Raw genomic sequence first — 21,186 nt, 5'->3', positions numbered from 1 at the left:
GGAAGAATCAACATTGTGAAAATGACTATACTACCCAAAGCAATCTACAGATTCAATGCAATCCCTATCAAACTATGACTGGCATTTTTCACAGAACTAGAACAAAAAATTTCACAGTTTGTATGGAAACACAGAAGACCCTGAATAGCCAAAGCAATCTTGAGAAAGAAAAACGGACCTGGAGGAATCAGGCTCCTGGACTTCAGACTATACTACAAAGCTACAGTAATCAAGACAGTATGGTACTGGCACAAAAACAGAAATATAGATCAATGGAACAGGATAGAAATCCCAGAGATAAACCCATGCACATATGGTCACCTAATTTTTTTTTATTTTTTATAAATTTATTTATTTTATTTTTTTATTTTTGGCTGTGTTGGGTCTTTGCTGCTGCACATGGGCTTTCTCTAGTTGCGGTGAGCGGGGGCTACTCTTCGTTGCAGTGTGCGGGCTTCTCATTGCGGAGCACGCACGGGCTCTAGGCGCACGGGCTTCAGTAGTTGCGGCATGTGGGCTCAGTAGTTGTGGCTCACAGGCTCTAGAGCACAGGCTCAGTAGTTGTGGTGCATGGGCTCTAGAGCACAGGCTCAGTAGTTGTGGTGCACGGACTTAGTTGCTCCGTGGCATGTGGGATCTTCCCAGACCAGGGCTTGAACCCGTGTCCCCTGCATTGGCAGGTGGATTCTCAACCACTGTGCCACCAGGGAAGCCTGGTCACCTTATTTTTGATAAAGGAGTCAAGATTATACAATGGAGAAAAGACAGCCTCTTCAATAGGTGGTGCTGGGAAAACTGGATAGCTACATGTAAAAGGATGAAATTAAAACACACCATAACACCAATGGATTAAAGACCTAAATGTAAGGCCAGGCACTATAAAACTCTTACAGGAAAACATAAGCAGAACACTCTTTGACATAAATCACAGCAAAATCCTTTTTGATGTACCTCCTAGAGAAATGGAAATAAAAACAAAAATAAATGGGACCTAGTGAAACTTAAAAGCTTTTGCACAACAAAGGAAACCATAAATAAGATGAAAAGACAATCCTCAGAATGGGAGAAAATATTTGCAAATGACAAAGGATTAATCTCTAAAATATACAAGCAGCTCATGCAGCTCAATATCAAAAAAAACAAACAACCCAATCCAATTTAGGGCAGAAGATCTAAATAGATATTTCTCCAAAGATGATATACAGATTGCCAACAAACACATGAAAGGATGCTCAACATCACTAATTAGAGAAATGCAAATCAAAACTACAATGAGGTATTACCTCACAGCAGTCAGAATGGGCATCATCAAAAACTCTACAAACAATAAATGCTGGGGAGGGTGTGGAGAAAAGGGAACCCTCTTGCACTGTTGGTGGGAATGTAAATTGATACAGCCACTATGGAGAACAGTATGGAGGTTCCTTAGAAAACTAAAAATAGAACTACCATATGACCCAGCAATCCCACTACTGGGCATATACCCAGAGAAAACCATAATTCAAAAAGAGTCATGTACCACAATGTTCATTGCAGCTCTGTTTACAATAGGCAGGACATGGAAGCAACCTTAGTGTCCATCAACAGATGAATGGATAAAGTAGATGTGGCACATTTATGCAATGGAATATTACTCAGCCATAAAAAGAAACGAAATTGAGTTATTTGTAGTGAGGTGGATGGACTTAGAATCTGTCACACAGAGTGAAATAAGTCAGAAAGAGAAAAACAAATACCGTATGCTAACACATATATATGGAATCTAAAAAACAAACAAAAAAAGGTTCTGAAGAACCTAGGGGCAGGACAGGAATAAAGATGCAGACGTTGGCAATGGACTTGAGATTATGGGAAGTGGGAAGGGTAAGGTGGGATGAAGTGATAGAGTGGCATGGACATATTTACACTACCGAATGTAAAATAGATAGCTAGTGAGAAGCAGCTGCATAGCTCAGGGAGATCAGCTCGGTGCTTTGTGACCACCTAGAGGGGTGGGGTAGAGAGGGTGGGAGGAAGACATAAGAGGGAGGGGATATGCTGATATATTTATATGTATAGCTGATGCACTTTGTTATACAGCAGAATCTAACACACCATTGTAAAGCAATTATATTCCAATAAAGATGTTAAAAAGAAAAAACAAACAGAAATATAGATCAATGGTACAGGTTAGAAAGCCCAGAGATAAACCCAGGCACGTATGGTCACCTAATTTATGACAAAGGAGGCAAGAATATACATTGGAGAAAAGAAAGTCTCTTCAATAAGTGGTGCTGGGAAAACTGGACAGCTGCATGTTAATGAATGAAATTAGAGCACTACCTAACACCATACACTGAAATAAACTCAAAATGGATTAAAGACCTAAATGTAAGACCAGACAGTATAAAACTCTTAGAGGAAAACCTAGGAAAAACACCCTTTGATATAAATCACAGCAAGATCTTGTTTTCACCCATCTGCTAGAGTGATGAAAATAACAAAAATATACAAATGGGACCTAATTAAACTTAAAAGCTATTGCACACGAAGGAAAACATTATCAAGACAAATGGAAAACCCTCAGAGTGAGAGAAAATATTTTCCAATGAAGCAACGGACAAAGATTAATCTCCAAAGTGTACAAACAGCTTATGCAACTCAGTATCAAAAAACAATCAAGCCAATCAAAAAATGGGTGGAAGACCTAAATAGACATTTCTCCAAAGAAGGCATACAGATTGCCAGGAGCACATGAAAAGATGCTTAACATCACTAATTATTAGAGAAATGCAAATGAAAACTACAATGAGTTATCACCTCACACCAGTCAGAATGGCCATCATGAAAAAAATCTACAAACAATAAATGCTGGAGAGGGTGTGGAGAAAAGGGAATCCTCTTGCCCTGTGGGTGGGAATGTAAATTGATTACAGCCACTGTGGAGAACAGTTTGGAGGTTCCTTAAAAAACTAAAAATAGAACTACCATATGTCCCAGCAATCCCACTACTGGGCATATGCCCTGAGAATACCATAATTCAAAAAGTCACATGTACCCCAGTGTTCATTGCAGCACTATTTACAATAGCCAGGACATTGAAACAACCTAAATGTCCCTTGACATTTAGACAAATGGATAAAGAAGATGTGGTACATATATATAATGGAATATTACTCAGCCATTAAAAGGAATGCAGTTGGGTCATTTGTAGAGATGTGGATGGACTTAGAGTCTGTCGTATAGAGTGAAATTAGAAAGAGAAAAACAAATATTGTATATTAATGCATATATGTGGAATCTAGCAAAATGGTATAGATGTACCTATTTGCAGGGCAGGAATAGAGATGCAGATGTAGAGAACAGACGTGTGGACGTGGCGCGGGGGAAGGGGAGGTTGTGATGAATTGGGACATTACGTTTGACATCAATACACTACCATGTGTAAAATAGGTTGCTAGTGGGAACCTGCTGTATAACACGGAGTTCAGCTTGGTGCTCTGTGATGGCCTAGGTGGGTGGGATGGGGGGAAGAGAGGTCCAAGAGGGAGGAGATATATGTATACATATAGGTGATTCACTTCATTGTACAGCAGAAACTAACAATATTGTAAAGCAATTATAGTCCAATTAAAAAAAAAGAAAAAATATATTCTATGGTATGTCTGTGGTAGAGTCTAATATAAAGCATTTGGATCCTCAGTTTTGTGATCGTCTGGTTCAATCCAAGGGTGACTTTTATAATGGAGTATTTCTAAAACCTGACTACAAATTAGAATCACTTTTCGTGCTTTTGTAAAACACAGTTAACTGGGCTCCCCTCCCCACCCCCGCAAATTCTGATTCCTTCTGTCTTGTGTAGTGTCTAGGCATAGGCAAGAATAATGAATGTGTGGCATTTTTTTCAGATTGTCCTTTATAGATGTTATTTCTCTCTGTTGAGTTTATTATGGGTATAATACAACCATAAATTTCAGAATATGTTTCCCGAAAAATGCTTGATTCCTATCTATTTTGCAATTTTAATCAAATACAGAGTTTTAACAATCAGCTGATATGCAGATGGGAGTGGCAATGTAATGTCTTCACCAACACTTGTTATTGTTTGTCTTTTTGATTTCAGTCATCCTAGTGGCTGCGAAGTGGTATCTCAAAACCACTCAAAAAACCATGGTTTTAATTTACATTTCACAGATTGCTAATCATGGCTAAAGATGGCCAATTTTACATCTTCTTTGGAGAAATGTTTATAAAGATCCTTTTCACATTTCTAGATTGTGCTATCTTTTTATTTTCGAGTCCTAAGAGTTCATTATAATCCTAGATACAAGTCCCTTACCAGATATGTGATTTGCAAATATTTTCTCCCAATCTGGGTTGTCCATTCACTTTCTGGATGGGATCTTTTGTAGCACAGGAGTTTTAAATTTTGATAAAGTCTAAGTTATCTATTTTTTTTGTTTTATTATTTGTGCTTTTGGTGTCATATAAAAAAGAAACCATTGCCAAATCCAAGGTCTTGAAGATTTACTCTTATATTTTCTTCTAAGAGTTTTATAGTTTTATGATCCATTTTGAGTTAATTTTTGTGTATTATGTGAAGGTATTCAATTTCATTTTTTTTGCATATGTATATATATTCAGTTGTCCTATTACCGTTTGTTGAAAAGACTATTCTTTCCTTATAGAATTGCCTTGGCACACTTATAAAAAATCAATTGACTGTAAACATAAGAGTTTATTTCTGGACTTTCAGTTCTTTTCCTTTGATCTATGTGTCTGTCCTCATGCCAGTACCACACTGTGTGTCTTTTTTATTTTTATTGAAGTATAGTCGACTTACAGTGTTGTGCCAATCTCTGCTGTACAGCAGAGTGACTCAGTTGTACACATATTTCCATAGTGGAAAACATTCTTTTTTTAAAATATTCTCTTTTTTAATATTCTTCTCCATTATGGTTTATTCTAGGAGATTGGAGATAATTCCCTGTGCTATACAGTAGGACCTTGTTGTTTATCCATTCTAAATGTAATAGCTTGCATCTACCAACCCCAAATTCCCAGTCCATCCCTCTCCTTCCCCCCTCCCCCTTGGCAACCACGAGTATGATCTCTATGTCTGTGAGTCTGTTTCTGTTTTGTAGATAGGGTCATTTGTGCCATACTTTAGATTCCACATATAAATGATATCATATGGTATTTGTCTTTCTCTTTCTGACTTACTTCACTTAGTGTGATAACCTCTAGGTCCATCCATGTTGCTGCAAATGGCATTATTTTGTTCTTTTTTTTATGGCTGAGTAGTGTTCTATTGTATATATGTAGCACATCTTTGTCCATTCATCTGTCGATAGACATTTAGGTTGTTTCCATGTTTTGGCTATTGTGAGTAGTGCTGCTATGAACATATGGGTGCACGTGTCTTTTTGAATTATAGTTTTGTCCAGGTATATGCCCAGGAGTGGGATTGCTGTATCACTCTGTTTTTAGTTTTTTAAGGAACCTCCATAGTGGCTGCACCAACTTACATTCTCAGCAACAGTGTAGGAGGGTTTCCTTTTCTCCATACCCTCTCCAGCATTTGTTATTTGTAGACTTTTTAATGATGGCCATTCCGACCTGTGTGAGGTGGTACCTCACTGTAGTTTTGATTTGCATTTCTCTGATAATTAGTGATGTTGAGCATCTTTTTATGTGCCTACTGGCCATCTGTATGTCTTCTTTGGAGAGATGTCTGTTAAGGTCTTCTGCCCATTTTTCGATTGGGTTGTTTGTTTTTTTTTGTTGTTGAGTTGTATGAGCTGTTTGTATATTTTGGAGATTAAGCCCTTGTTGGTTGTATCATTTCCAAATATTTTCTCCCATTCTGTAGGTTGTCTTCTCGGTTTTTTTTTTTTTTATAGTTTCCTTTGCTGAGTACAACACTATCTTGATTACTGTAGCTTTGTAGTAAGTTTTGAACTTGGGAGTACTCCTACTTTGTTCTTCGTTTTCAAGATTGCTTTGGATATTCAGAGTCCCTTAAAATTCCATATGAACTTTAGGATCAACTTGTCAATTTCTGCCAAAAAGTCAGTTGGGATTTTGATAAGGATTGTGTTGAATTTGTAGGTCTTGGAATGTTAAAAATATTAAGTCTACTAAACTTTTACTTGAGTCTTTCTGTTTATTTATTTATTCATTTATTTTTTATTTAATTTTTTTTATTGGAGTATAGTTGATTTACAGTGTTGTGTTAGTTTCTGGTGTACAGCAAAGTGTATCAGCCATACATATGCATACCCAGTCTCTTCTAGACTCCATTTCCATGTAGGTCATTACAGAGCACCAAATAGAGTTCCTTGTGCTATATGCTAGGTTCTTATCAGTTATCTTTTATATATAGTAGTGTGTATATGTTAATCCAGTCTTCCAATTTATACCCCCCTTTTCCCCCTTGGTAACCCTTAAGTTTGTTTTCTACAACTGTGACTCAATTTCTGCTTTGTAAATAAGTTCATTTGTACCATTGTTTTAGATTCCACATATAAGCGATATCATGTGATGTTTGTCTTTCTCTGTCTGACTTACTTCACTCACTATGACAATCTCTAGGTCCATTCATGTTGCTGCAAATGGCATTATTTTGTTCTTTTTTATAGCTGAGTAATATTCCATGGTATATATGTACCACATCTTGTTTATCCATTCCTCCATCGATGGACATTTAGGTTGCTTCCCTGTCCTGGCTGTTGTAAATAGTGCTGCCATGAACATTGAGGTGCATGTATCCTTTTGAATTATGGTTTTCTCTGGATATATGCCCAAGAGTGGGATTGCTGGATCATATGGTAGATCTATTTTTAGTTTTTAAGGAATCTCCATACTCTTCTCCATAGTGGTTGTACCAATTTACATTCCCACCAGCAGTGTAGGAGGGTTCCTTTTTCTCCACACCCTCTCCAGCATTTATTGTTTGTACATTTTTTGATGATGCCCATTCTGACTGGTGTGAGGTGATAACTCATTGTAGTATTGATTTGCATTTCTCTAATAATTAGTGATGTTGAACACCTTTTCATGTGCCTCTTGGCCATCTGTATGTCTTCTTTGGAGAAATGTCTATTTAGATCTTCTCCAGTTTTTGATTGGGTTGTTTGTTTTTTTGATATTGAGCTGTATGAGCTGTTTGTATATTTTAGAGATTAATCCCTTGTCAGTCACTTCGTTTGGAAATATTTTCTCCCATTCTGTGGGGTTGTTTTTCGTTTTGTTGCTAGTTTCCTTTGCTGTACAAAAGCTTTTAAGTTTAATTAGGTCGCATTTGTTTATTTGTGTTTTTATTTTTCTACTCCCAGAGGAGGATCAAAAAAGATCTTGCTGTGATTTATGTTAAAGAGTGTTCTTCCTGTGTTTTCCTCCAAGGGTTTTATGGTATCCAGTGTTACATTTAGGCCTTTAATCCATTTTGAGTTTATTTTTGTGTGTGGTGTTAGAGAATCTTCTAATTTCGTTCTTTTATATGTAGCTGTCCAGTTTTTCCAGCACCACTTATTGAAGAAACTGTCTTTTCTCCATTGTATGTTCTTGCCTACTTTGTCATAAATTAGGTGACCATAGATGTGGTATCTTTCTGTTTATTTACACCTTCATAAATTTCTTTCAACTGCATTTAATAGTTTTCAGAGTATAAACTTTGTACTTTTTTTGTTAAATTTGTTCTTAAGTATTTTTTTCATTTTGATGTTATGTAAATTGTATTTTCTTTACTTCATTTTTAGATTGTTCATTGTTAGTGTATAGAAATACAGTTGATTTTTGTATATTTATTTTGTACCCTGTAATATTGCTGAACTTGTTTATTAGTTTTAATAGGTTTTTAGTGGATTCTTTAGAATTTTGTATATCTGCAACAAAATATCTGCAAATAGAAATAGGTATACTTTCTTTCTGGAAGGCTTTTAGTTCATTTTCTTGCCTAATTGCTCCAGATAGACCCTCCAATATAATTTTTAATGGAAGTGGTGAGAGCAGATATCCTTGTTTTATTCCTGATTTTAAGAGAAAAGCATTGAGCTTTCACCATTATGTATGAAACTAGCTGTGGGGTTAGCCAAATGGCCTTTATCAGGTTGAGGAACTTCTCCTTAATTCCTAGTTTATTGAGTATTTGTATCATGAAGGGGTGTTGAATTTTGTGAAGTACCTTTTCTGCATTTATTGAGACATTTATGTGGGTTTTATCCTTTATTCTATTGAAATAGTCTATTACTATAACTGGTCATTGTATATAATCCTTTTTATATGTTAATGGATTTGGTTTGCTAGTATTTTATTGAGGATTTTTACATCTATACTTATAAGAGATATTGATCTTTAGTTTTCTTTTCTTGTGGTGTCTTTCTGATATTGGTATCACAGAAATTCTGGCCTCATACGTTGAATTGGGAGCTGTTCCCTCTTCTATTTTTTGGAAGTGTGTAAAGTGTTAATTTTTTTTAAGTATTGATGTTAATAATTAATATTATGTTAATTTTTTATTGAAGTAGATTGACATACAATATTATGTTAGGTTCAGGTGTACAGCATAATTGGTCAGCATTTATATAGATCAGTAATACAATCACCACAATAAGTCTAGTAACCATCTGTCACCATACAAAATTATTACACTATTGTTGACTATATTCCCTATGGTGTACATTATGTCCCCATGACTTACTTATTATATGACTGGAAGTTTGCACCTCTTAATCCTGTTCACCTATTTTGTCCATTCTCCTACCCCACTCCCCTCTGGGAACTACCCATTTGTTCTCTGTATCTGTGAGTTTATTTCTGTTTTGTTCTGTTTTTTGGATTCCACATTTAAGTGAAATCATGTGGTGTTTGTCTTTCTGTGTCTGACTTATTTCACTTAGCATAATACCTCTAGATCCATCAGTGTTATTGCAAATGGGAAGATTTCATTCTTTTCTATGGCTGAGTAATATTCCATTATATACATATACATATATATACACATATGTATATATTTGTCTGTGTATACACACACGTGTATATATGTATGTATGTATACACACACAGACACAGACGCACACCACATCTTCTTTATACATTTATCTGTTGATGGCCACTTAGGTTTCTTCCATATATTGGCTATTGTAAATACTGTTGCAGTGAACTTAGGGGTGCATATATCTTTTTTGAATTAGTTTTTTGTTTTTTATCACAAAAATACCCAGAAGTGGAATTACTGGATCATATGGTAGTTTTATTTCTAATTTTTTTGAAGACCTGCATGCTGTTTTCCATAGTGGCTGCACTAATTTACATTCCCATCAACAGGGAAAGTGTACAAAGGTTTCTTTTTCTCCACAACCCACCAACACTTGTTATTTGATGTCTTTTTGATAATAGCCATTCTGAGAGGTGTGAAGTCATATTTCATTTTGGTTTTGATTTTCATTTCCCTGGTAATTAGTGATGTTGAGCCTCATTTCATTTATCTGTTGGCCATCTGTATGTCTTCCTTAGAAAAATATCTCTTCAGGTTCTCTGCACATTTTTTAATTGGATTGCTTGTTTTTTGATATTGAGTTGTATGAGTTCTTTGCATATTTTGGATATTAACCCCTACTGGATACATCATTTGCAAATATCTTCTCTCATTCAGTAGGTTGTGTTTTCATTTTATTGATGGTTTCCTTTGCTGTGCAAAAACTTTTTAGTTCGATGTAGTTCCATTTGTTTATTTTTGCTTTTGTTTCCCTTGCCTGAGAAGACAGAACCAAAATGATATTTCTAAGACCGATGTTAGAGTGTACTGCCTGTATTTTCTTCTAGGAGTTATGTGGTTTCAGGTCTTACATTTAAGTCTTTAATTTATTTTGAGTTTATTTTTGGATATGGTGTAAGAGTGTTGGTTCAGTTTCATTCTTTGTGTGTATCTGTCCAGTTTTCCCAAAGTCATTTATTGAAGAGTCTGTCTTTCCTTCATTTTATATTGCTGCCCGCTTGTCATAGATTAATTGACTGTGTAGAGATGGATTTATTTCTGGGTTCTCTATTCTTTTACATTGATCTATGTGGTTTTGTGGTGTATTTGTCAGTACCATACTGTATTGATTACTAAAGCTTTGTAGTATAGTTTGAAACCAGGGAGCATGATACCTTCAGCTTTGTTGTTCTTTCTCAAGGTTGCTTTAAGTATTCAGGATCTTTCGTGGTTCCATACAAATTTTAGGATTTATTCTAATTCTGTGAAAAATGCTGTTGGTATTTTGATAGAGATTGCACTGAATCTGGGGATTTCTTTGGGTAGTATGGACATTTCGAACAATATTAATTTTTTTAATCCATGAGCATGGTATATCTTTCCACTTATTTGTGTTGTTTTCAATTTCTTTTATTAGTGTTTTATAGTCTTGAGAGTACAGGTCTTTCACCTCCTTGGTTAAATTTTTTCCTATGTATTTTATTTTTTTGTCTGATGTAATTGTAAATGGGGGTGTTTTCTTGATTTCCCTTTCTGATAGTTTGTTATTAGCATGTACAAAAGCAACACGTTTCTGTATATTAATTTTGTATCCTGTAACTGTACTGAATTCATTGATTATGTTCTAATATTTTTTTTGGTGCAGTCTTAAGGGTTTTCTATAATAAGTATCATGTCATTTGCAAGTAGTGGCAGTTTTACTTCTTCTTTTCCAATTTGGATGCCTTTGTCTTTTTCTTGTCTGATTGATGTGGTTAGGACTTCCAATACTATGTTGAATAAAAGTGGTATGAGTATGCGTCCTTGTTTTGCTCCTGATCTTAGAGGAAAAGCTTTCTGGTTTTCACTGTTCAGTATCATGTTAGTTGTGAGTTTGTTATATATGGCTTTCATTATGTTGAAGTATGTTCTTTCTGTACCCACTTTGTTGAGAATTTTCTTCATAAATGGATATTGGATTTTGTCAAGTGATTTTTTTACATCTAATGGGATGATTATATAATTTTTATTTTTACTCGTATTAATGTGGTATATCTCATTGATTGATTGTGGATATTGAATCATCCCTGCATCTGTGTGGTAAATCTTACTTGGTCATGGTGTATGATCCTTTTAATGTATTGTTGAATTCACTTTGCTGGTATTCTGTTGAGGATTCTTGCATCTCTATTCATCAGAGATATTGACCTATAATTTTCTTGTTTTGTAGTGTCGTTGTATGATTTTGGTATTAGAGTAATGCTGGTAGAAAGAATTTGGGGGTGATCCTTCCTCTTTACTTTTTTGGAATACTTTCAGAAGGATAGGTATTAACTCTTCTTCAACTGTTTTTCAGAATTCACCTGTGAAGCCATCTGGTCTGGATTCTTTTTTTTTTGTTGTTTAGAGCTCAAGGAAGAAGCCTCTACTCATTTTTTAAAAATAATTAATTAATTAATTAATTTTTATTTTTGGCTGTGTTGGGTCTTCGTTTCTGTGTGAGGGCTTTCTCTAGTTGTGGCAAGTGGGGGCCACTCTTCATCACAGTGCGTGGGCCTCTCACTGTTGCAGCCTCTCCCGTTGCAGAGCACAGGCTCCAGACGTGCAGGCTCAGTAATTGTGGCTCATGGGCCCAGTTGCTCCGCGGCATGTGGGATCTTCCCAGACCAGGGCTCGAACCCGTGTCCCCTGCATTGGCAGGCAGATTCTCAACCACTGCGCCACCAGGGAAGCCCCTGGATTCTTTTTTGTTGGAAAGTTTTTGATTACTGATTCAATTTCACTATTAGTGAGTGGTCTGTTCAGATTTTCTATTTCTTCCTGATTCAGTCTTGGAAGATTGTATATTTGTAGGATTTTGTCCAATTTTTTAGGTTGTCCAGTTTGTTGAAGTATATTGTTTGTAGTAGTCTCTTAGGATTTGTTGTATGTCTGTGGTATCAGTTGTAACTTCTCCTTTTACATTTCTGATTTTATTTATTTGGGGGTCTCTCTTTTTCTTTAGGAGTCTAGCAGAAGGTTTATCAATTTTGTTTATCTTTTATAAAGAACCAGCTCTTAGTTTCATGGATCTTTTCTATTGCTTTTTTTTGGTCTCTATTTCATTTGTTTATGCTCTGATTTTTATTATTTCCCTTTTTCTCCCAACTTTGGTCCTGTTCTTCTTTCTCTAGTTCCTTTAAGTGTAATGTTAGATTGTTTACGTGAGATATTTCTTCTTTCTTGAGGGAGGCCTATATCACTACAGACTTTCCTCTTAGAATTACTTTTGATTTATCCCATAGATTTTGTTTTGGTGTGTTTCCATTTTCATTTGTCTCAGGTATTTTTTGATTTCTTCTTTGATTTCTTTTTTAACCCATTGCTTGTATAGTAACATGTTGTTTATCTTCCATATGTCTGTGTTTTTCTATTTTTCTTTTTGTAATTATTTCTAGTTTCATACCATTGTGGTTAGAAAAGATGCTTGATATAATTTCAGTCTTCTTAAATTTATTGATACTTGTTTTGTGGCCTAGCATGTGATCTGTCTTGGAGAATGTTCCATGTGCATTCGAAAAAAGTGTGTGTTCTGCCACTTTTGGATGGAATATTCTGTCTATACCTGTTAGTCCATTTGGTCTAATGTGTTGTTTAGTGCCAATGTTTCCTTATTGATAGTCTGTCTGGATGATGTAACAGTTGATTTAAATTGGATGTTAAAGTCCCCCACCATTATTGTATTACTGTTTCTCCCTATATGTCTGTTGATATTTGCTTTATGTATTTAGGTGCTTCTATGTTGTGTGCATAGATATTTACGAGTGTTATATTCTCTTGTTAGATTAGTCTCTTTATTATTATTTAATGCCCTTCTTTGTGTTTTGTTGAAGGCTTTAAAATCTATTTTGTCTGATATAAGCATTTCTTCCCCAGTTTCCTTTTGGTTCTCATTTGCATGGACAATCTTTTTCCATCCCTTCACTTTCAGCCTGTGAGTGTCTTTAGATCTGGAGTCAGTCTCTTATAAGCAGCATATGTATGGGTCTTTTTTTTTTTTTAATCCATTCAACAATCCTGTGTCTTTTGATTGGAGGATTTAGTCCATTTACACTTAAAGTAGTTATAGATAGGCATGTACTTATTGCCATTTTGTTAACTGTTTTCTGGTTATTTTTGTAGTTCTTTTTAATTTTTCTTCGTTTTCCCTCTTCCCTTGTGATTTGATGACTGTCTTTAGTATTACATTTGGATTCCTTTCTTTTTATTGTTTATTTATTTTTTGGTATCTATTATAAGGTTTTTGGTTTGTGGTTACTATGAGGTTCGTGTATAAAAATCTTTGTCTATAGCTGTGTATTTTAAATTGATGATCTCTTAAAGTTGAATGCATTCTAAAAGCCCTACATTTTTTCTGTTTTCTGTTTAGTTTCAGTGATTTCCACTACCCTGTCTTCCAGATTGCCTATCCATTTTTCTGTATCATCTAATCTACCATTAATTTTCTCTAGTGTATTTTTTATTTTAGTTATTGTATTTTTCAAGCCTGATTGGTTCATTTTTATATTTTCTAACTCTTTGTTGAAGTTCTCACTGTGGTCATTCATTTTTCTCTCAAGGTCAGTGGGTATCTTTATGATCATTATGTTGAATTCTTTGTCAGGTAGATTGCTTATCTGTTCCATTTAGTTATTTTTCTAAGGTTTTGTCTTTTCCTTTTGTTTGGACAATATTCCTTTGTTGCCTCATTTTGCCTAATTATCTGTGTTTATTTCTATGTATTAGGTAAGTTTGTTATGTCTCCTGATCTTGGAGAAGTGGCTTTTTGTAGGGAGATGTGGTGCCTATTAGCATACTCCCCTCTGGCTACCCGAGCCAGTTTCTCCAGGAGTGTACCCTCTGTGGGCTGTGTGCATCTCTCTTTTTTGGTGGGGCCAAGTGCTGCAAGCACACTGGTATTCAAGACTGGTCCCCAGCTTGGCTGTCTGTGAGGCCCTGCTTTGTGTGGTTGCTCTGGGTGTGCTCTTGGGTGGGGCAGGCCCCTGGCATGACTGGTCGTGAGGCCTACCAGTGTGTGACTGTTTAGGATGCTGGTAGGTGGGGCAGGCTCCTAGCATGGCTGGATACGAGGCTTGGTGGTGTGTGACTGGTGTGGACATCCTGGTGGGCAGGACAGGCTCCTGGTGTGACTGACTGTGTGGCTGGACAGTGTGTGACTGCTGCAGATGCACTCGTTTGCTGTGATTGTGACCAGTGCTAATAGGCTAGAGGAAGGGTGCCTGCCAGTGTCCATGTCAGCGTGGTAGAATGAGATCACACAATTGGATGCCATCAGCATCTCAGTCTCTGGCTGGGTGGGGGGAGTTCCACCTGCCTCTGGCCTGAGAGACTTTCCAAGATTAGCAACCAGGTTTGACCTAGGTGCCTTTCAAATGCTACATCTGCTGGGACTTGGAAAGTATTTGTGCATGTCTTTTAAGGGTGGAGTCTCAGTTTCCTGTAGCCCTCTGACTCTCTTGAATGTAAGCCCAGCTGGTTTTCAAAGTCAGATATTTTGGGAGCTTGTCTTCCTAGTGTAGTACCCATGGACTGGGAAGCTTGATGTGGGGCTCAGACCCCTTACTCCTAGGGGAGGACCTGTGTGTTTCTGATATCTCTCCAGCTTGTGGGTTGCCATGCCGAGAGTATGGGTCCTTACTGGACCATGTCTCTGCTCCTCTTACTCATCTTCTTGTGTCTCCTTCTTTATATCTTTTGTTGTGGAAAATCTTTTCTTCTAGCCTTCAGGTCATTGTCAGAGACAGTTGCTCTGTAAGTAGTTGTGTTTTTTGTGTGACTTTGGAAGGAAATGATCTCAGGTCTTCCTACTTTGCCATCTTGATCTCAACTGTTTATTAATTCTTCTTAAGTTTTTGGTAGAACTCACCAGTGTAGGCAACTGGCCATGGTTTTTATTTGTGGGAATTTTTAAAATTAATAATTCAGTCTCTAATTTTTATAGGTTTACTCTGGCTTTCTATTTTTTCTTGATTCAGTTTTAGTAGTTTTTGTCTTTCTAGGAATTTGTCCATTTCATATAAGTGAGTAATTTGTTGGTATACAGTTTGCTTATAGTATTCCATTATAATTCTTTTTTATTTCTGTAAGGTCAGTAGTAATTTCTCCTGGGAAGTCTTGATTTAAAAGAGGGAGACAGCCAATAAAAATGTAAATAACAAGAGGTCAAGTAGTGATCAGTGTTACGATGATACTAAAGCAGGATAAAGTGAAGGAAGTGGGCAGGTGGCTATTTTAGATTGAGTGATAGGTAAAGGCCTGGCTGAGAAGTAACATTTTAATTGAGACCTGCATGACAATGATGAGCTGGCCACACAACTATTCATAGCATTTTAGGCAGAGAGAAATCACTAGTCCAATCGTGTAAGAAGTAAAAAGCTGGTGTATTTGAGGAATATAAAGAAACCCAGTATGGCTGAAGTGTACTGTGTGAGAGATTAGGAGATTAGGCCAGAGATACAGACAGGTCCAGAACATATGGAACCTGGCAGGCAGCTATGGTAAAGAATTTGGATTTTATTCCAAGTGAAACCATTGGAAGAGTTTAAGCAAGGGACTGACATGGTCTGTTTTATATTTTAAGAGATTACTCTGGCTCCTGCGTAGAAAACAGATTGTAAGGAGTCAAGAGGGGAAGACCATTTATGGGAGACAAATGATGTTTCATAGTAGCAATCCAGGTGAGAGAAGCTAGTTCTGGACCAGGCTAATAGTGGAGATAGAGTGAAAAGGATGCATTCAGAATATGTCTGGTAATAGAGTCACTTTGCCAATGGCCTAGATGTCAATGGGGAAAAGAGAGGAATTATAAGAGGAATCTGAGGTTTTAGACTTGAGCAGCTTGGTAGATGGCATGATAGTAGATGATATTGTTGTGGGTCAGAGCAGGTTGCCTCAAGATATGCCATGGTGGCATATCATGGTTGCCCCAAGATATGCCGTAGTGGCAAATTATTTTGAATTACAGTTACTTGACAAATACCTGGTGTGGGAAAATCATATAGAAAACACTTTCCCTCTGAAAGCAGGAAATAAATCTCCCATGTGAAGGTACCCTCTCTATACCAGGAGCATAGAAAGCATTCTTATCACCAGAGTTAGGTAATTCAAGGCTAAGAAAGCTGTATAAGCAAACTTTGTTACTTCTTCATCAGTCTGTTACCCCAAGTACAAGCCCCTTTGTTTTGTTAAATCTTCACAAATAATTGTTTCTTTGTCTAAAAATGATGTATAAACAGTCTGCTTTAGTTGCTCTGGGTGTCCTATTTCTATGAGACCTCTTTACATACAGATTAAAATTTTTTTTTCCTCCAATTAATCTGTCTTGCATCAATTTAATTATTAGTCCAGTCAAAAGAACTCAAGATGGGGAGGGGGGAAATTTCCCCCTCCCTGACATTATACATAATTTTTTCTTTGCATGAGTGTCTCCAGTACCAGACTAGGAACTTGGCATGGCAAGTATCTTATTCATTGTTGTATCTCAAGCACCTAGCAAATGCTGGGTCAGTTTGGATTGGAAAAATTATATACCATGATAATAATAAAATATTATTATTATCTTTGTCCTAATTCAACTTAGGGCAATCAGAAAATGCTCCTAAGAAAGAATGTTTGAACTGACTCATGAAGGAAAGCAGGGGTTGTTGGGAAAAGGGAAAATTTGTAATTTAGCACAAAATACTCTGTTGTAGTGTCTAAGCTAGTGCTATAAGCAGAAATGAGCTTCTTTCCCTCACAAAATTAAGTCCCTCCTTAATGGTCACTCTCATTTCTTGAATGAAAAAGCGATACTGGTTAAACTTTCTATATCCTGTGAGCTAGTTGAAGTGGTAGAATGTATATGGAGTCATAAAGGTTGGAATGAGCTTTGCCAAATTTGGGCAGCTTTATTTGTGTGTGGTTAGAAAAGTGGTGATGATTAGGAAATATGCTTACTTTATAGTTTAAATTTGTACAGCTGTTCTATTTTCAATTTAAATGTTCTTTATGTTTATCAACAGTGTTGGCCTTAGATTATATGTTTTTTTTTAAATATCTTTAATGGAATATAATTGCTTTACAATGGTGTGTTGGTTTCTGCTGTATAACAAAGTGAATCAACTATACATATACATATATCCCCATATCGCCTCCTTCTTGTGTCTCCCTCCCACCCTCCTCCTATCCCACCCTCCCCCTATCCCACCCCTCTAGGGGGGTCACAAAGCACCGAGCTGATATCCCTGTGCTATGCAGCTGCTTCCCACTAGCTAACTATTTAACATTTGGTAGTGTATATATGTCCATGCCACTCTCTCACTTCGTCCCAGCTTACCCTTCCCCCTCCCAGTGTCCTCAAGTCCATTCTCTACGTCTGTGTCTTTATTCCTGTCCTGCCCCTAGGTTCTTAAAAGCCACAGACTATATTAGTTTTTTGTGAGAACACTTAGTACAGTATGCCATGTGTACTCAGATGATAAATACATTTGACTTTTCTGGTGATAGTTTCCTATCTAGTTCTGCTTTGTGTTTCTCTAGAGATTATATTTCCTAACAATGTTGGATTGAGATATCTTGCCTTCCTTTCCAGATTTACATTTATCAAAATTAAAAACCTACAGAAAAATTGAAATAATACAGAAATAATAGTGCAGTGAATGCTCATATACACTACATTTAGATTTACCAATTAAAAAAAATTTTGCTACACTTGCTTTATACACACACACACACACACACACACACACACACACTACATACATATGAAAGTAAGTTGCATTTTACCCCCAAATACTTCAGCATGAATCTTTAAGGAACAAGGACATTCTCCTTCCTAAATGTAAAACATTATTAAGCCCAAGAAATTTAACTTCAAATTAATAATATTTAGTATAGATTCTGTATTCAATTTTCTTTAATTATAACGAAAAAAGTTTTTTATAGCCTTTAACTTATTTATGGTTTTGAATCCAGGAGCCACCCAGTGATCACACATTGCATCTGGTTGAGAGGTATCTTTTAATGTGACATGCATTGTGTGTTAAATCTACTGTATATTTTGTCTGCTCTTATAGCGTCATTTACAGTCTTTAAGGGTAACATATTTTGCCTCTTTCAAGAATAGTGCATGACATTTACTAACTATATAATAGAATAAGCTGCTTTTCCAGATGCTGCTTAGCCTTGAAGGTTAACTATGAAAATGACTTTTCCAGTAACTGAGTGAGCTGAACTGTTGCTTTTAAAACTCTTTTTAGTGCTTCTTTTCCAGCCTTTGAACTTTTCACTAAGCATTAGTCATTTTTAATAAAAATACATTTTGTTTGTAGGTCTTAATAGTATTTTGTCCTCATAAAAATGTGGAAAACCTCACCAGACTCAATCCATTGTAGCTCTTAAAAAAAGGTAAGTTTTGAAATGAAACGCAAAAGTTTCCTCCCTCACCCCCAAGTTAATAAATTACATAATTACTAAATTCTCTCTGACCAACTTTGGAATTTCCCAATTTTAAAAACTGATGTCAGAGAAGAAATGTTGAAATACTATTAAAAACATTAAATTTGCTGAAAAGTATCCCCTGCCTAGTTATGCTACTCTAAATACTGTGGCACCGTTAACCACTTATTCTCTACCAATGTGGAGAATTTGGAGTTCTTTATTCTTTTGAGTGGCTCATTCTCATTCATTGCTGCATTTTTTGTGGATGAAGCAGTATTATCCAATGTTACTTCCCAAAGGAGTACTTTTAATTTGATTATTTCATGTCCTCCAAATGTGTAGTTTGTTTATAGTTGCAGTATAAATGAGATAAGGGAGGATTAGGTCACTAGTGGCTACAAAGTATTTATATCTTTATGGTATTTATTATTTTAATAAAAATTCTTGACATTATTATTAGAGCCAAATTGGATATGGTTATTAGCTCTGTCTTGTCTTCCTCAGCTCCATTTTTTCCTTTCTGAGTTTTCCAATGTTCTTTGAAGCTGTACCTTTTTTTTTTTTTTAACATTTTCTTTTTTTTCCCTAAAATATGTTTTTTTGGGAGTCATATACTTAACTTTTACAGTTCTTAATTTTTCTTTCAGCTCATCTCCAGGCCATTTTATTGTTTGTATTCATGGGAATTTTCTCCCCTCAGGTCTCTTAAGGCATGTCAACCTTCTTTAAAGCGTTCCTTCTTCAGTGAATTTATCTGTGGAGATATTATTAAAATTTATTCCAGGGTCCCTTACGTTGTTTTAAATTGCTCCTATGTTGAAAATTTTTGGCTAATGAAAATGATGTTTTTCCACTTCTCCAACTTAATGGTCCTGGCTGTCCTTGAGGCCTCAAACTTCTGTCTCCACCCTACCTCAACATGATCTAGTGTAATATATTCTAGACTTTATCATTCATCACAGTAAACTTCTATCTCTGAGGTCTCTAAAATTTGTGGAATTGACATCTTGCTTATTGCCCATTCCACCAAGCCTGTATTGTTATTCTCAGTGAAACATTCAATTACTCAAGCCTTTTATATCCTCTCTATTCAATTTCTGTGTGCTTAGTATCCAAAACTAACTCTGTGGAGAGTCTTGCCTGCACTTTTTTTGAAAACCATGTTTCTATCTATCTACAAGCTTATCCATTAGGGTTATCCTAGCAGTAACTCAAACTCATTGTGTTCAAAATAGACTCAGCATTAATTACCCCAGATATGAATGAGAACTGTTTATTTTGTTTACTGCTGTGTTCTCCACATCTGGTACGTACCGTACACAAAGTGCGTTTTTGTTGGATGAATGAACAAATTAATTATATTTCCCTCAACTAAACTGATTCCCCTTCCTAACTTCTCTATCTCATTCCTAACATTATTCCTTATCAACTGGCAGAGAGGATGTCAGGGTGTTTTGTGTTTCTGGATTTTAGGTCCAGGGAAGAGGATGAAGCCTGGAATTAGACTTCCAAAGGGGAAAAAAAAATGGAAGCCAGGCTTGAGTTGAGATAGGTAGAAGGGTTTTAATCCTGGAAGAATATGAATTATTTTGGGGGATTTTATCAAGGTTGAGGAAGGCAACAATATTTTGGGAAGTGTTGTTTTTTTCATGTGGCGGATACATGTGTCCATTCCCATGCTGAGCCGTAAAGAGGTAACAGTACCTCTGATGGTGTGGTAGAGGGGTATGAGTGTGTGTGTGTGTGTGATTGAACATTAGGAGTCTTGGTCTTTAGCTTTTTCCTCTCCATGATCTTGGAGCTGCATCAGTCAAGTACCACAAATACGGCATAGAAACATATTTTTGTTAATGGAATATATGCAATTTTATATTATGATTTCATTAGATAGCAATGATTTCCATGTTGTCCCACAGTTTTTATGATGAAAATTCATGATACTGATTGAGGGTATGTTTTATAACTGAGCAATTCCTGTATTAATGTGCATTTAGGTTACTTCCATTTTTTCTCATTTTAAAATAAAACTGATGAATGTCTTAATATATAAAGTTTTAACTATGGCTTATTTTCAATGCTTATATAACCATATTCCCCTAAAGTTTTAAGTCTGAATCATTCTCTCTTTCCCTGAGGATTTTCTGTTTGTGTCATGGTATCAAGGCACAGGAAACTTAATGTTCCTGGGCCTTGAAATGCTTTTTATCAGCCAATGACTGTGAATTCAATAATTTTAATTTCTTAGATGTTTATTTGAATCCACCCATTACTGAGGATTTACTGATATTGAATAAAGAGTCAGCTGTTTAAACCAAGTATAACATACCATCATGAGCTTTATTTTTGCTGTGGATAGCTATTTAATTGTTTTTTCTCTGGAGAGCCTAGTATTTCTTGTCAATGTAAGATTTAAACAAATAATTTTCATAGTTAGCCTTTTAACTTTTAACTAAGTAGGAAATTCCCACGTATGATGAGGTAGATGGCAAACCCTACCACCTTATGTTTGCTATATGGATTCTTAATATCTTTACTGTTTAAAAATGTTTATATTTAATATATATGTTTTATTTTTTGAAAAATCAATACTTATATATGATGAAAAATTCAAACACTACAAAAAATATACAGTAAAAAATCCTCTAGCTTTCTTCCCTAGAGGCAACCATTATTATCAGTTTCTGTGTATCCTTTCAGAGTTATTCTATGCATATTCTAGCTTTTCTCTATCACATTTACTTTAGCTAAAACTGTAGTGTTCCTGAAAAGGGGGAACATATTGTTGGGTTTTTTTT

The sequence above is a fragment of the Balaenoptera ricei genome, chromosome 5, assembly GCF_028023285.1.
Source record: "Balaenoptera ricei isolate mBalRic1 chromosome 5, mBalRic1.hap2, whole genome shotgun sequence".
Classification (NCBI taxonomy): domain Eukaryota; kingdom Metazoa; phylum Chordata; class Mammalia; order Artiodactyla; family Balaenopteridae; genus Balaenoptera; species Balaenoptera ricei.
Note: the sequence above shows the minus strand (reverse complement) of the source record.